Source organism: Camelus ferus, chromosome 15, assembly GCF_009834535.1.
Source record: "Camelus ferus isolate YT-003-E chromosome 15, BCGSAC_Cfer_1.0, whole genome shotgun sequence".
Taxonomy (NCBI): Eukaryota; Metazoa; Chordata; class Mammalia; order Artiodactyla; family Camelidae; genus Camelus; species Camelus ferus.
Genome location: NC_045710.1, coordinates 34,139,698 through 34,154,824, shown reverse-complemented (window position 1 = coordinate 34,154,824; position 15,127 = coordinate 34,139,698). Strand labels below are relative to the sequence as shown.

The 15,127-nt window shown below is 46.8% G+C and overlaps 1 protein-coding gene and 1 long non-coding RNA gene across 2 annotated transcripts in view; one reads left to right on the top strand and one right to left on the bottom strand.

Moving 5' to 3' along the window:
• The window catches only part of KCNK12 (potassium two pore domain channel subfamily K member 12), a 44,681-nt gene that overhangs the window by 18,422 nt on the left and 11,132 nt on the right, over positions 1-15,127 (top strand).
• The window catches only part of LOC116668973, a 56,628-nt gene that overhangs the window by 37,986 nt on the left and 3,515 nt on the right, over positions 1-15,127 (bottom strand). The window lies entirely within an intron of this gene.

Here is a 15,127-nt window from a genome sequence, read left to right as displayed (position 1 = left end):
AGATTTTACTCTGAGTGAAATGGGGAGTTATTGGAGGGTTGTGAGAAGAGAAGTGAGATGACCTTATATTTGTAGGGGAGAAAGTATAGAAGCATGGAAACCAGTTAGGAGGGGCTTGAAATATTCCAGATGAGATATGGTGGTGACTTGGACAAGAGTGTGATGGGCAGTGCCAGAGAAAAGTGATTAGATCTTTCAGAATATTTTTCAGAAAAGATACATTCACTGGGTATAGAAATCTAGGTTGAAGGGCTGTTCTTTTGTTTTTTGTTTTTAATTTCAGCACTTTAAAGGTTGTTTTCTGGCTTGCATAGTTTCTGACAAGAAGTCTTTGTTTTATCTTTGTTTATGTGTAAGTGATGTGCCTTTTTTTTCTCTGGCTACTTTTAAGATTTTCTCTTCATCCCTGATTTTCAGCAATTTGATTTCGATGTGCTCAGTATAGTTTTGTGTGTGTGTTTATCCTACTAGGGGCTTACTGAATTTCTTGGATCTCTGTGTTTATACATTTTATTAACTTTGAAAAAATGTTGACATTGTTTCTTCAAATCATCTTTTTGTTGCCCCACCATCTTTTTTTCTTTTTTGGACTCCAATTACATATATGTTTGACCACCTGATATTGTTTCACAGGTAACTGAGGCTCTTGTTTTTGCTTTCTCTTTTATTTTTCAGTCTTCTTTTCCCCCTCACTGTACTTCATTTGGGATAGTTTTTATTGCTATGTCTTCAAGTTCAATCTTTTTTTCCTGCAGTGTCTAATCTACTATTAATCCTATACAGTGAAATTTTCATTTCAAATATTATATTCCTAAAATTCCACTTAGTTCTTTTTATATTTTTTCCATTTCTCTCATAATGTTCACCTTTTCCTTGAAATCCTTGAGCATATTTAATACATTTATAACAAATATTTAAATGTCTTCACTAATTCCCTAATCTCTGCCATTCCCAGGGCTGTTTCTGTTGACAGATCTCTCCCTTGTTTGTGGATTACATGTTCCTTATTCTTTGCATGTCTCATAACTTTTTATTAGAGACTAGAATATTGTGAGTTTTCCATTTTTGATGTTTGATTATGTTGTACTCCTTTAAACAGGGTTGGACTCTGTTATGGCAGACAGTTACTTATAGATAAGCTACTTATAGATAAATTTGATCTTTTTTCAAGGCTTGTTTTTAAGCTTTTTAAAGTCAGATCTAAAAGAGACTTTTCCCTGGGACTAGTTTAACCACAGTATTAGGGCATAACCTTTCTGGGGCTCTACTGAATGACTTGTGTATTCACTACAAGCTCTCCACCCTGGTTGGTGGGAACTCAGGTGATTCCTGGTCTGTGAGAACTCTGGGAGTTGTTTGACTTACAGCTCTCTGAGAACTCTTCTATCTTGAAAGTTTTTTCCCCCTTAGTCTTGAGTTTCACTTTACACATGCACAGACTATTATTCAACCAAATACTCAGAGGAACCCCTGCACAGATTTCCAGAGCTCTTTCTCTTGGTAGTTCCTTCCTCTCCACAGTATGTTACCCTGCAAGTCTGCTTTTTTTGTTTTGTAGCTGCCTTGTCTTCCCTGAACTCAAATCTCTGTTTCCTCAATTCAGTGAGACTGCTGAGTTCTGATTCCCCCCTCTCTTATTGCTTTCTGAAAACTGCCTCCAAACAGAAAACCAGGGCAGTCAAAGGTCTCACCTTGTTTGTTTCCTTCTCTCAGGGACCAGAATCTTATACTACCTGTTTTCCAGTGTCTGAAAATAACTATTTCATAAATTTCATCCAGTTTCCTAGTTGTTTATGTTGGGAAGGAAGTCTAGATCCAGCTATTCCCTCATGGCCTGAAGCAAAAATCAAGAGTTAGATCTTGGATATATTTTGAAAGTAGAGTAGTAGGATTTGCTAATAGATTAGATATAGAGTATGAGATTAAAAAAAAAAGAATCAAAAAGGACTCTAAGACTTTTGACCTTAGCAACTGGAAGGATGGACTTGCCATTTACTGAGATAAGAAAAGCTTTAAAAGAATCAAGGAAGGGGTGATTGGGAGGGAGATGAGAATCAAGAGCTCAGTTTTTAAAGTATTTATTTTGAGATGTCTCTTAGACTTCAAATTGGATGTCAGTTAGGCAGTTGGGATTGAGATCCAAATTTAGGATTTGTGAGCTGATGGACCATTGGTTCTTAACCCTGGTTACAGTGATACTCAAATCACTTAAGAAACTTAAAAAAGGGGGTTGAGCCAAGATGGCATAGTAGACTCACAGCTCACCCTTTCCCACAAATACACCAAGAATTACATCCACAGACCCACTGAATCACATAGAACACCTACTGAACTCTGGCAGAGTGTCTCTCATTTCAAAATACAGGAGGATCCTCACAAAATCCGATAAACAACAAACTTATACTGTATAGCACAGGGAACTATATTCAATATCTTGTAGCAACTTATGGTTAAAAAGAATATGAAAATGAATTTTAAAAAAAGAAAGAAACTTTTAAAAAAGTCAATGTTCAGACCTGACCTTAGGCCAGTTCAGTCAGAATCTCCGGGGGTCAGACCTGGGAATTGATATTTTTAAAAGTTCTCCAGATGATTCTAATGTGCAGGTAAGGATAAGACCCCCTCTTCTGTGTGTTATTTAAAGCCCCACCAAATATCAGCTAGGACAGTGCTCTCAATCCTGGCTGCATGTTAAAATTACTTGGGGAGCCTTTAAAAGTCTTGATGCCCAGATTATCTCCTCCACCCCAGCCCCTACCCCACCAGTCCAAATGCATCATTCTCTCTGGGGGTAGGGCTTGGGAATTCATATTTTGTTAAACTCCTCAGGTAACTCCAATATACAGCCAAGGTCAGAACCAAGGAGCCCTAGGGCGAGCTTGTGGAACCCAGAAGAGAAGCGATCTGAAGATGGAGCCTTAGTGGTTTTGAAGATGAAGAGAGATGGGGACTGAGATAGGAGAGCTGAGCTGGAGGGAGAGGTGCCAGGCTTTCCTCTGATGTCTGAACTGTGGCTGTCCACTCACACTTAAGAACTAGAATCGAAACTCAGACTGGCAGCTCTGTGTGCATAGGTGGGCTTGTGGACTCAAGCTTCTGTTTAGGTCAGTAGGTGAGCCACCAGCCATTATCTGTGCCACGTTGCCCAGACCCTAGTCTCCCCAGGGTTCTTGGGATCAGCTTGTCTCCCTCCCCTCCTCAGCTAGAACCCTCTCTGAGCTGCTCCCACCTTCACTGGTCACCACTCTCTCACCTGCCAGTTCACCTTTGCAAAGTCTGTTGAAATTCCTCATCCACTGGAAATCTCTCTCCCCATTCTCATTGTTTGTGCCTCTATATCCCTTTATCATCGTTTCAATAGATTCTTAGGAGGGAGAGTAGATAACATCAGGTGATGAGATGATCATTTTAAACCTGAAGTCTCCCAGCCTTTTTAAATGTGAGGATCACTTTAAAAGCTAGAAATATTATTACAGAACCCACACGACAGAAGTCACATACACTTTCAGTATCCATTCGTTAATATGGAAAATACATATTGATCCATAAAGTCCTCTGAACTAATTCAGTACCACTTCTAAATGCATTTTTCCTCATCATAAAACCATTTATATATGTTTGGAAACCCAGAGCACAAGCATGTACAAGAAAGTTATGACAGCTGAGAACAATACTCACTGAACAAATCAATTCAGATGCCTTTGCAGTAACTGCAGAGTCATAGGATTCCAAGCCTCATGACTGGGACCCACAGTGCAAGGCCCTGGGAAGCCACTGGATATTTTGAATGGGGGAAGGGCTGTTCCTGGGGCCCTTAAGTGCTGCTTCCTTTACAGTTTTTCCCCATCAGTCCGGTCCGGTCCATAGTTGTCTTTCTCTGGGAGGTTAATGTGGGGTGGATTCCTCCCCAAGAGAGCAGGGAGGTAATGCCAGCTGGCCTCCTGAGCAAATTATTTCCCCAAAGGAAACAAAAGAAGCTTAGTGAAATTCAGTCTGGGTTTTTTATTCATTCTACTGCCTTCCTCTTCTCGATTCTTCCTTATGTCCCATCTTAGACACCCTGTTCCTTGTTCTCTAACAGTTTACCACAAATGGTCAACATTTCCCATGCTAAGTGCTGTAATCCTCATCACCTCCGATGGAAGTAGGTACAATTCTTACCCTCGTTTTACAGATGAAGAAACTGAGGCAAAGAGAAGTTAAACAGCTTTCTCAGATCCAAAGAGCTAGCGAGCGATGGAACTGAGAGTCTAACCCAGGTGGGCCTGCTGCCTCTGCCATCCGCCTCCCCCCTTCCCTGGGTGGCAGAGTTTGTGCTGCCTGGATGATGAGGAATTTAGAAACATAAAAGGTACTTAATAAGTGATTGAATCGTGGAAAGACAGGAACCTGTATCCAGGCCTCCCAAAGGGCCTGTCCTCTGGCAGCAGCCTCCCTGGTTTCCTCCAGGGGACCCTCCTTTACAGTGTCAGGGTTCTGCACACTGGCCTTAGCCCCTACAAGCCCGAGGGTAGTTAACATTCCCCTTGCTGCACCCTCAGCTCTCACCAAACTAGACCTGGTATTGCGTACCTCTGGGTCCTTAGTACAGAGTTACCTCTGCCCAGAATACCCTCTCCTGTCCATCCCCCTGCACTGACCCACAATCCACGTGGCATTCAAAGGCCACTTCCTCTACAGAGCCCACCCTGATGATACAGACTTCAACGACCCTCCTTCTTCATTTTGCTTCTATCAGTGATTATGTGACCACTCAGCCCTGACCCCTTGCTGCCTTACTTTCTCAGAGATGAATGACTTCCCACCCCACCATGGAGTCTGATCCTGACTTTAAAAAAATGATAAAATGAGTTGTGTGTAATTCATGAAAATAATGGATGCTCATTAGCACACTTGAAAAAGAAGCACAAAGAAGTGAAAGGAAAAAAAAATCCTCACATCTGCACCACCACAAATCTTTTTTTCTGGACAAAAATTTGCAGTCTTGCTTTTTATACACATAATGTAGAAACAAACTTTTCAAGCATCCCTGTTGTTGGATATGTAGTATTCCTTGCAGAGGACATGCTATAGTTTCTCAGAAGCATGACTGCATCCCTCCCAGACCTAGCCAAGGACCCCCAGGAGGGTGCTGCTAAAGACTCTGTGAATGAGTAATTGGCTTGGGGTGGGTTGGTAGAAAGAGGGTGGGTTATGTTTGGTGCGTGATACGTGTTAGCTACAGGGGGGCCGTTTAGAAGGCTGGAAAATTACAGAGAGCTCATGCTGAGCCCACGTCTGCCAGCAAAGGGCATTTAAAACAGATCCCAGGAAATTATAGTTTTTGCAATCTCTGTGTTACTCAGACAGGAAAGTACACAAGAGTGATATGTTTTAGCAAGAACACAAAACAATGGTGCTGGCCATCTCAAGGGCCTGGGAAGGCAGCGTTTGAAAGAGAAAGGCTTTCCCAGGTGCTGTTCTCAATAAGCAAGCCCTGTCATTCAGAGCTGACATGGTGCAGGGCGCACACAGAGATGCAGGGCTTCCCTGAACTATGAGGCCTTGATGGACTGGCTGAGACTATGCTAAAAATTAATATGATGAGAATTCCTTCAGCCTGTTTTATCCCTGAGACACCATGTGTATGTTGAGGGGGAGGTGGGGGGTCGGGGCAGCAAAGCAGGGGTGTGGGTATGTCTGTGTATCTGACATCAGGGTCGACAAGGTCTGCCTCCTTTGAGACAGTGGAGTCAGTCTAAATGTAAGAGGTGACGCTGGAGGTTTCAAGAATGTTGCTTGGCCTTTTGCTGCCACCAAAAGCTGAGGGAGGGCAGGCCCTGGAGACTCGGCACCACATCTGGGGGACTCTGCTCTGGGGAGCAGTGATGGGGCAGCCTCCTGGCTCCTTGCTGAAAAGCAGCTCTGCCCTCCTCCCCTTGGTGGTAGAATGGATATGAGCACTGAAGCTGGTGGACAATGCCCCACTCTTTGGCAGAGGGATGGGAAACAGAGACTTTAAAAATGTTGAACATCCTTCCGCAGATCTCCAGAATCACAGCGGCAGGGGGAGAGGAGGGGACCAGCCATTCCCACCCCAGCTTGCTGGCCAGCTCCTAGAAGACCAGTCCAGGGGCAGTGTCCAGGGCCTCAGGACCGTCCTTTCTCCCAAAGAGCCGACAGGGCACATGCCTGGGGGAAAACATCCTGTTGCCTTCTAGGGTGTCTATCCAGCCATGGGGCAGGAGTACCCAGCAGGACAGCTGAACTTTCCACAGGTTTCTGCTCTGAAAGCCCCAGACAGTGTTGTCACAGACTGGCAAGGGGAGGGCCAAACACCGTGGGGTCACTGACCCGAATTCTGACACCACCTCCACCACTTATTTGCCTTAGACCATGCCTTTCTGAGCCTCAGATTGTGCATCTGAAAACAGGATAATAGCACCACCATCATAGATGGCTAGGGGAAAGATATATAAACTGTGTGTGAAAATATCCTCTAAAACCACAAACCCCACAGAAGCCTGGAAAGGGAAGTGACGCAGTGCAGTGAACAGGGCTTTAAAAAAAAAAAAGTAGTTGTCTTCTTTGCTGTTGTGGTGGGGTTGTAGCTGGTGGTGGTGAAAGGGTCTGCTATATAAGGCCCTGGAAGCTCTTTTTTTCATAGTTACATGGACAATCCTGCTCAAGTAAATTGACATTCCCACCTCAAATAATTCCTTTAAAGAGCATATAATGGCATGTCGGTGTGTAGACTGATTCATGTATTTATTCACTGGGGTAGAAAGCATTTCCTCCAGCCAGTGCTGAACACCTGGAGGCTTCTCCTTGTCTTGTCCTGCATGGCCCCATGGCACGTGCTGGCTTCCTGCACACTCGGCCTCGTGCAGGCAGCAGAGGCCTGGACACCTCCCCCGGTTTCCGTACTCTCACCTCACACTATCCCTCCTAGGACCTCAAGGGTCCCAGTGATTTCTCTGATAAAACAAGAACCTATCCAGTGTGGCCAGGGTCCAGCTGAAATCTCCCTGAGGCTCCTGAAAGCCCAGCCTGGCTGCAGGACCTCAGAACAGCTCAGGGTTGCTGGGACCCACTCGTAGGAGACCCTCTCCTCAGAGGCACTTTAAGGATTATGAAAGTATAAGTCTAGACTAATTTTTTTAAACCCCCCCCCCCAAAAAACCCTTCTTATTCTGTTTATTGAGCATCTACTAAATACCCGGTATTGTGTTAAATCTGTGTGGGATTAGTATCTGGCCAGTGATGCAATGGATAACAGGTCTGACTACCAATCAAAAGACTCTAAGTGAGATGAGCATCATGACTCATTTGCAAAGTCCTTGGGCTGGGCACGTTCTGGAGAGGTTGTGAGCAGCAGTCAGCCTCCTCACAATCCACAGGTGCACCAGGAAGACTAAACTCTGGCCTGGGAGCCCGAGCCTGCTGTGGGGGTTAGGAGAGCTGGACATCAGAGAGAGCCTCAAGGGGGGAGCACCTGAGAAGCGTGGGGTCTGGGGGGTGTGGTCCCTGCTGGAGGAATCCCCCGTCCTGACAGAGGCAGCTGGTTCCTTGGCTGCCCCCATCTCACCCGGGAGGTTATTGCTCTGGGTAGAAACAGTCCCCTGCAGTTAGCAGGATAAATATAAACACAGCCTCCTGATCAAGGCTCAGAAACTAAGCTTTGCATCTGAGCTCCCTGCAGCCTCTGCTGCTGCAGAAAGCAGAACTAGCAATGCAGGGCTTCTGCAGCCCAGCAAACAGGGGCTGCGTTAGCCAGCTCCCACTGCCGTGACAAAGTGTTACTGGCTGCGTGGCTTAAATTGCAGAAATTACTTCTCTCCCATTTGGAGGCCGGAGGTCCAAGACCAAGGTTATCAAGGTTTGGTGTCTTTTGAGACGTCTCTCCTTGGCATGTAGATGGATGCCTTCTCACTATGTCCTCACATGGTCTTCCCTTGGTGCGTGTCTGCATCCTCACCTCCTCTTATAAGGACACCGGTCATGTTGGACTAGGGCCTATTACATGACCTCATTTTACCTTTTTACTGCTCAAAAGGCTCTCTCTACAAATCCAGTCACATCCTGAGATACAGGAGGCTCAGAACTTCAACATATGAATCTTGAGGAGACAAGAGGTCATTGAGGCCATTCCCCTGCCTTCAGACTGAAACTTGTCAGGACCCTCCTAGGTAACAGAGTGTTGGTCTGCACTTTCAAGACCACCTTAGAGAAAGAAATGCCATGTATTTGGTGGGACTATTGTGACTTGGAGATTTCTGGAAATTGCTTTTGCTTATTATAGATGACTAAAAGCCAGCTCACTTCTACTAAGGATTTGAACAAATTTAGGCAATAAAACTAGAATAAGCGGAACTGTAAGCTCTGAGAGGGCAGGGCTGTGTCTGAGCACCGTGCTTGAGCATAGCAGGTGCTCAGCGATCTTATAGATAGGAGGAAGAGGACAAGCGAAGGAGGAAGGGAGCTGAAAATAATTCAGAACTGATGACAGTTGCACCCATAGTCCTATAGCAATTGATCACTGCATGGGCTCAAGCTTCTATTGAGCAGGCGAACTGGGTGCTCAGGGGTCATTCAAAGGCAGCAAGTGAACAACTGCCCCTAGGAAACCAGCCCTTTAGATCTTGAATTCAAGGAGAAAAGAATCTCATGAGTCTTTAAATAAGGACATGAGCAATTTTTTCCCCTTTGGCTTTGCAAAAGATAGTCTTCAAATGGATGTTTCAACCATCACTTCCTAAAGGCATGAAGTAAAACCTTAAATCACAGCGAAGTCATTTTTGTGGGGAGTGGGATAATATGGTCCACGGTTGCTATTCGCTGATGATCTGACTTAACAGAGAGATGGCATCTGGAGTTCTCACAAGAGGGGACTTACTGCTCTGGGCTCTCTTTCAAGTCCCTAATGGGGTGAGCCTGTGCCCTCCCCATTTCCAGGCCAGACACTGAGCCCGTTGGCCCAGCAAACACACCTCACAACTGGTATCCAGTAGGCACTTCATGATGTTATAAAAGTGAACGACCAGGTGAGTGCACGGGTGAGGGAGTGCTATGGTCTGAACGTTTGTGTCTCCCTATAATTTGTATGTTGAAACCTAGCCCCCAAGGTGTTATTAGGAGGTGGGGCTTTGGGGAGTGATGAGGTCACGAGGGCAGGACCCTTAGGAATGGGATTAGCGCCTTTATAACAGAAGCCCGAGAGAGCTCCCTTGCCCCTTTCACCACGAGAAGACCCAGTGAAAAATGCACTATAATGAGCCAGGAAGAGGGCTTTCACCGGATGCTGAGTCTGCCAGGGACTTGACCTTGGACCTCCAGGCTCCAGAACTGTGAGATCTAAATTTCTAGTCTGTGGAATTGTGTTATAGCTGCCCAAATGGACTAAGACTGACATGAATGCCTTAAAAGCACGATCTGACATGCAGTTATGAAATTTTAGATCCATTGTTTGTATTTTCTCCAAGATAGAGGTCTGCCCAGCTAGGCCTCCTCCCCTCTCTGCCCTTTGTGGGGCGTGTAACTTTAATAATAAGCATATTTACTGACTGTTCCCTCTGTGCCAAGTACCCTGCTGAGTAAAGGAGCCATCCTCCAATCCTTGCAGTCACCCTGTGAGGTGGCTGTCCCCATCTGATGGATGAGGACATGGAGGCTTGGCCAGCAGCTCTGAGTGAAGGTGGTGGCTGAATACAATCCAGATCTCTGACTCCAGGGCTGGGGATTTTAACCACTGTACTCTGATACTCCTGCAAATTACTCAACCTCCCTGAGTCTGTTCAGGCTGCTATGACAAATATGCCACTGACTACGTGGTTTAGACATTATTTCTCACAGTTCTGGAGGCTGTAAAGTTGAAGATCAAGGCGCTGGCAGATTCAGTGTCTGGTGAGGGCTTGCTCCCTGGTTTCCAGATGGCTGCATGGTAGGAAGGCAGAGACAGAGAGCTGGGCCCTTTTTACGACGGCATGAATCCCATTCATGAGGGCTCCACCCTCATGTAATCACCTCTCAAAGGCCCCGCCTCTTAACACCATCACATTGGAGGTTGGGGCTTCAACCTATGAATTTTGGGGGGGACACAAACATTCCATCCGTAACACTCCTGGAGGTAAAGTAAGTGAAGTGCCTGACTTGGCCCTGGCCTTCCCAGGTGCGGGTGTCCCAGTTTTCCCCATAGGCTGCTTCAAAGGCAGTCTCTCCCCTACACCCAACCCCTCAGTGTCCATTTCTTCCCCTTATGGTGCCCCTGAAGCCTGGCATCCATGAGGCTGTGCTCCCTCCTCTCATGCCTACAGCCAGCTTCCTCCCAGCATGCCAAATCCCAGGGGAACTGTCAGGTTTCCATCTTACTAGACCCTTCTATAAGTTTCTGACCCCTCACCCCATCATTCCTGCTTCTCAAACCACTTGCCTCCTCTGACTTCAGTGACTTCATTCTCTCCTGCGTCTGTGCTCTCCCTTTGGTCTCCCTTTCTGAGTCTAACCCTTCGGCTACTGCTCTGCTCTGAGCAACCCCACCTCTCTGATGCTGCAGCCTCTGACCAGGACTGCCCGACCCGCCCCTTTAGGCTGTCCCCAACACAGCAGCCAGAGAGTGGCTTCTTCTTTTATCACTGTCATGTAAAATTTTTAGTAGATAAATGTTGATTGAGAGCATATAAATACTGCATACAAAATACAAACTAATATGCCCTCAAATATTTCCCTTGTTACAATTGAAAGATTATAGGCTTGAGAGATGAGGCTGTGGGATAGAAGACCGGCTCAGACTCAAGGAAGAAGCCATTTATGTCGTGTTATTTCCCATGGATTCAATTTTCTCATCTACAAAATGGGACAATGATGACATTCTCTTTCTGAGTTGTGGTGATGACCAAATGAGATAAGACATAACAATCTGCTCCATACACTGTCCAGAGATATTAAAAATGTTGATGGTTATTCTTATCATCTTAATACCTTCTAAAATGGCATGGGATTCTGCTCACAGAGAAAAAAAGACAGTTATATTCAGCATCTCAGCTGTCCCTTGAAATCTACTTGAATATTTATTATAGTTCTTCCTCTCTGTATAAAACCACTTGTTTATCTCTTTATCCCTCATGTTAAAATCCAGTGAGAGTGGGAAGCTTTTTCATATTCTGGGGCATTTGTGTAACTTAAACTTTGCCCTGAGAGTGTCCATGAGAGATTTGCTGACTAATCTCTCTGCCCAATGTTTCCTTTATTTTTCCCTCTTCTCTTCTCCTCTGCCTCCAGCTCCCTGCCTCAGAGCCTTTGCTCTGGCTGGGAGACTGCCAATACTCTGACCCCCCGCCCCAGATGTCACCTCCTTCCAGTCCTTCGTCAGATGTTACTTCCTTAACAAGGCCTGCCTCACTCAGTGCTGTAACCTGCCTCCTCCCTCTGCAGCCCCTCAGCCAACTCTGTGGTATTCTCCTTCTTTCCACAGCACTTACCACTTTCTAATACACCACGTAGTTTACTTGCATATTATGTTTGTTTTTTATTACGCATCCCTCATGCTGAAATGAAAGCCTCGTGAGGACAGGGAATGCTGTCTGTTTGGATCACTCTTGAATCCCAAGGGCCTAGCATAGTGCCTGACAGATAGTGGGCCCTCAGTAAGTATCTGTTGAGTGAATGAAAGCCTCCTTCACAGGCTCCCCTTCTGCCCTCTAAATGCTAGGGTTCCCCAGGGGCCCCTGTTCTTATACTGTACATGCTCTTGGGAAGTCTTATCCACATGACCCTTGAATCCATGTTCCAACCCAGATCTCCCAAACTCTCTCCCACCTGCTTGGCTAAGGCATCGTTACTACTCCGCCAGTAGCACCTCCTCTAGGAAACTCGCCCAGACTTCTCTTGTTTCCTGGGATCCCGTGATGTCTCCCATGCTGTCATTTTCACAGGGTATCATGGCCATTCTCTTGAGAACACAGGTCTTATTCTTATTTACTTATAATTTAAAAAAATAACAATGCTTCTTGGGAGAAAAGTTGTGGCTTCAAAAGTAGTAACTACCCCATTTGCACCATAGGAAAAGTGAAATATTTATAAAAGCATAAAGAAAATAGAAATAAAAATCATCCATATTTTCACAACCTAGAGTATGCTCCACCTATGGAATTAAATACATGTGCATACACACACACACACACACACACACACACACAGGCAAATAAATTGGAAGACTTGGAAGGAATTTCTCTAAAAAGAAATAATGAGTAGCATCTTATGGAATGCTAAGTGCACAAGTGTTTTGAGAAAGACAAAAGCAGTCTCTGAGAGCTAGGAGCTGGCCCGGCTCTTGCAGCTATGCGTTGATGGGGGAGTGGTGTGGGGGTGTTCTGATGTTGAACATAAGCAATTTCTGAGGACATCTATATCAGACAAGGCCATCTTGTGACCAACGTGGAGTGAGAGAAAAACAAAACCACTCACCCATAATCATGTCTGAACCCACAGACCACATAAGAATATTATCCAAACCACAAAAATGACCAAACAGCCCCATCTGGTTAACATGAGCGCCTGCTGCTGCTTTACCAATCACAGCTTTGACCTTGCCCCGTTATTACCCTCTTCTAGGTAAGAATTATTAAGATACCCAATCCCAGAATTACCCCTGCTCCCTGGCAGCATCTAATCCAGAGCAAAGCTCTGCTTTCTTGAGCCCTCCCCCAAGTCACTGACTCAAGCCCAAATCTTAAATGAGTCCTTCCTGATAGCTGCTGACTGAGATGCCCCCAGCTCCCCACAGGGTACAGTCTCCCTTGTTACAGTGAGTCAATAGACTCACTTTTGTTCCATTGCTGGTGTGTTCCTGGCAGCCTTCAGCTGCAGGTACGGACACTACTGAATCTCCGAGTATTGCTCCTCTCCCCAACGCCCAGCACACAGCAGGTCCCAAAACACGTTAGGTGAATTAACTTAAACCACATTTCTGATATGAAACCTGCTTGTAGTCGCTAGACAAACTGCCAGTGTCACCAGGAAGTTAGCAGCTATTCCTCGAGCCCTCGCACTATAAAAGCTGAGAGGAAACCTAAGACATGGGCCACGTCCTCACTGGCAAGGGAACACAGAAACACACAGGGTTAAATAATGGTCTGGGGCCACAGTCAATACTACAGGGGCTGTTTTGAGCAGCACATAATTAGATGTCTGATGAACTAAAAGTGCTGTCAGGTGACCAATGTGATTCAGTAGGTGAACAGGAAAGGAAATAAGTCGATACAGACCTTGAGAGGTGGGAACGCCGGGTGCAAAGGCATGGAGGAGGGAATGTTCGTGGTGTGCTTGCTGGACACTAGGTCCTCCAGGCTGGGATTCTGCCCAGCTTGCTCACCTCGTCTCTCCACGTGCCTGGCACAGAGCAGGCTTTCAGTAATTACCTGGTAGATGAGTATGAGTGTGTATGAAACAGTGAGGGAACCCCTGGCCCTGAAGAAGGTTCAAAGAGGGGAGATGATGTTAGAAAATTAAGTTGGGGCCTTGAATCCCAGTCTAAGAAATTCCAGATCTTCCTGCACTTGGGAGCTCACGTGGCGTGAGCTGGGCAGAGCTGTGCTTCAGTGCCATCTATCTGGCACAATGTGCAGAATGGACCAGAAGGAGGGAGAATATTTCCAGAAAACCAGGAGTCTGGGTCCCAATCCACCAAAGTCTCTCTATGCCAATGTGAGGAGGGTGTTAAAAGCAAAGTGATGAGGTGGAAAGAATGTGGGATTTGGTGTCAGCAGACCTGAACTGGAATCCTGGTTGTGCCATTTTCTGTGACCTTGGACAAGGTCCTTAACACCTCTGAACCCCAGCCTCTGCCTCCTGTTGCTCACCATAGTCTCAGGGCAGCAGCAAAATGTAGCGCATTTTGGCCACAGCTAGCCCTCCTGCATGGTACGTTTTGCCAGAGGCCAAATCAGGCCTTAAGAGGTGGAAAGAGCCATGAATGCGGGGCTTGGGACCTGAGTGCTGGTGGTGTTCTCTCCCTCGTTATTGTACTTCCCCCAGCCTTGGTTTCCATACCTGAACAATGACCAGAAGCCGCACACTCCCCTAGCCTCCAGGGGCTGCTCTAGGGGTACATCTGTGAAAGCACCAGCAGAGCCCAGGGTACAGAGTGGGGCTTCCATGAACCAGTGATCAACCTCCCTCCCTCCCTCCCCTGAGAGGAGGACGTGCAGTAGGAACCAGCCCCCGCCCCTCACCCCTTAGCTTCATTCCAGGTGCCACAAGTCCAGGCCCTCCTGACCCAGCCAGGCCCCACCAGAGCCCCTCGCGCATGTTTCCCAGGCTATCAGGCAAGGGGCCGTGTCAGTGGGCCAGCAGGGCACACAGTGTTCCCCGAAGCCCCTCAACAGTCCTTCCCTGGCTGCAGCTTAAAGTGTGGTTTGTTTTCTTTATGCCTTCTTGGCTTGATTTCTCCTCTGGAGCAGCCAGCCAGGCTGCCTTCTGTGAGGAGAGGTTCGGGGAGGTGGCAAGGCACTGGGGCCAGCTCAGTGGGATGGATCCAGAGCCCTGAAGAGTGGCCCCAGGGCATGAGCCTCTCAGGCATTGGCCCCTTTCCACATGTCTCCCCTCAGCCCAGGTGCAGAGATCCTCTCTAAACTGTGGCTCATAGCTCCCTGGGGAGGGATGGGGAGTGCTTCTCCAGGTGAATAAACTGACTCTACTGAGGGGAGTTGGCACTGGGCACGCGAGAGCAGGAGTCTTTGCTTGACAGGAATCACTAGGTTCCCTTTAAAAAATCTGCTCCTCTATGATCAAGGTTTGGGGCAGGATGTGATTCAACTGACACTGTATTGACACTTCCAAGCAGGGGTCGATGGCCCTGCCTTCTCCCCGCAGGTCTGTCTGCCTTTCTGGGAGGTGGCCTGTGCCTCACCACAGCCCTGCGTGGGGACCCTGAGTTGGGGGGAGCCAGGATGGGGCTGGTGGGCTTTGGGGCTTTCCTCATCTCACTGCCCCAACTCTGGGCAATTGTTGGCTAGACTTCTGTCCCTCCGACTTCTGTCCTTGCCTAACCCAGCCTGGGATTCAGTCTTCTCCCAAAATTCTGGGCTGAGGCTAGGGCTCTGCTCTTTTTGTGGTGGGCAGGAGGGGCGGTGATCTCATCCCTGAAAAGGAT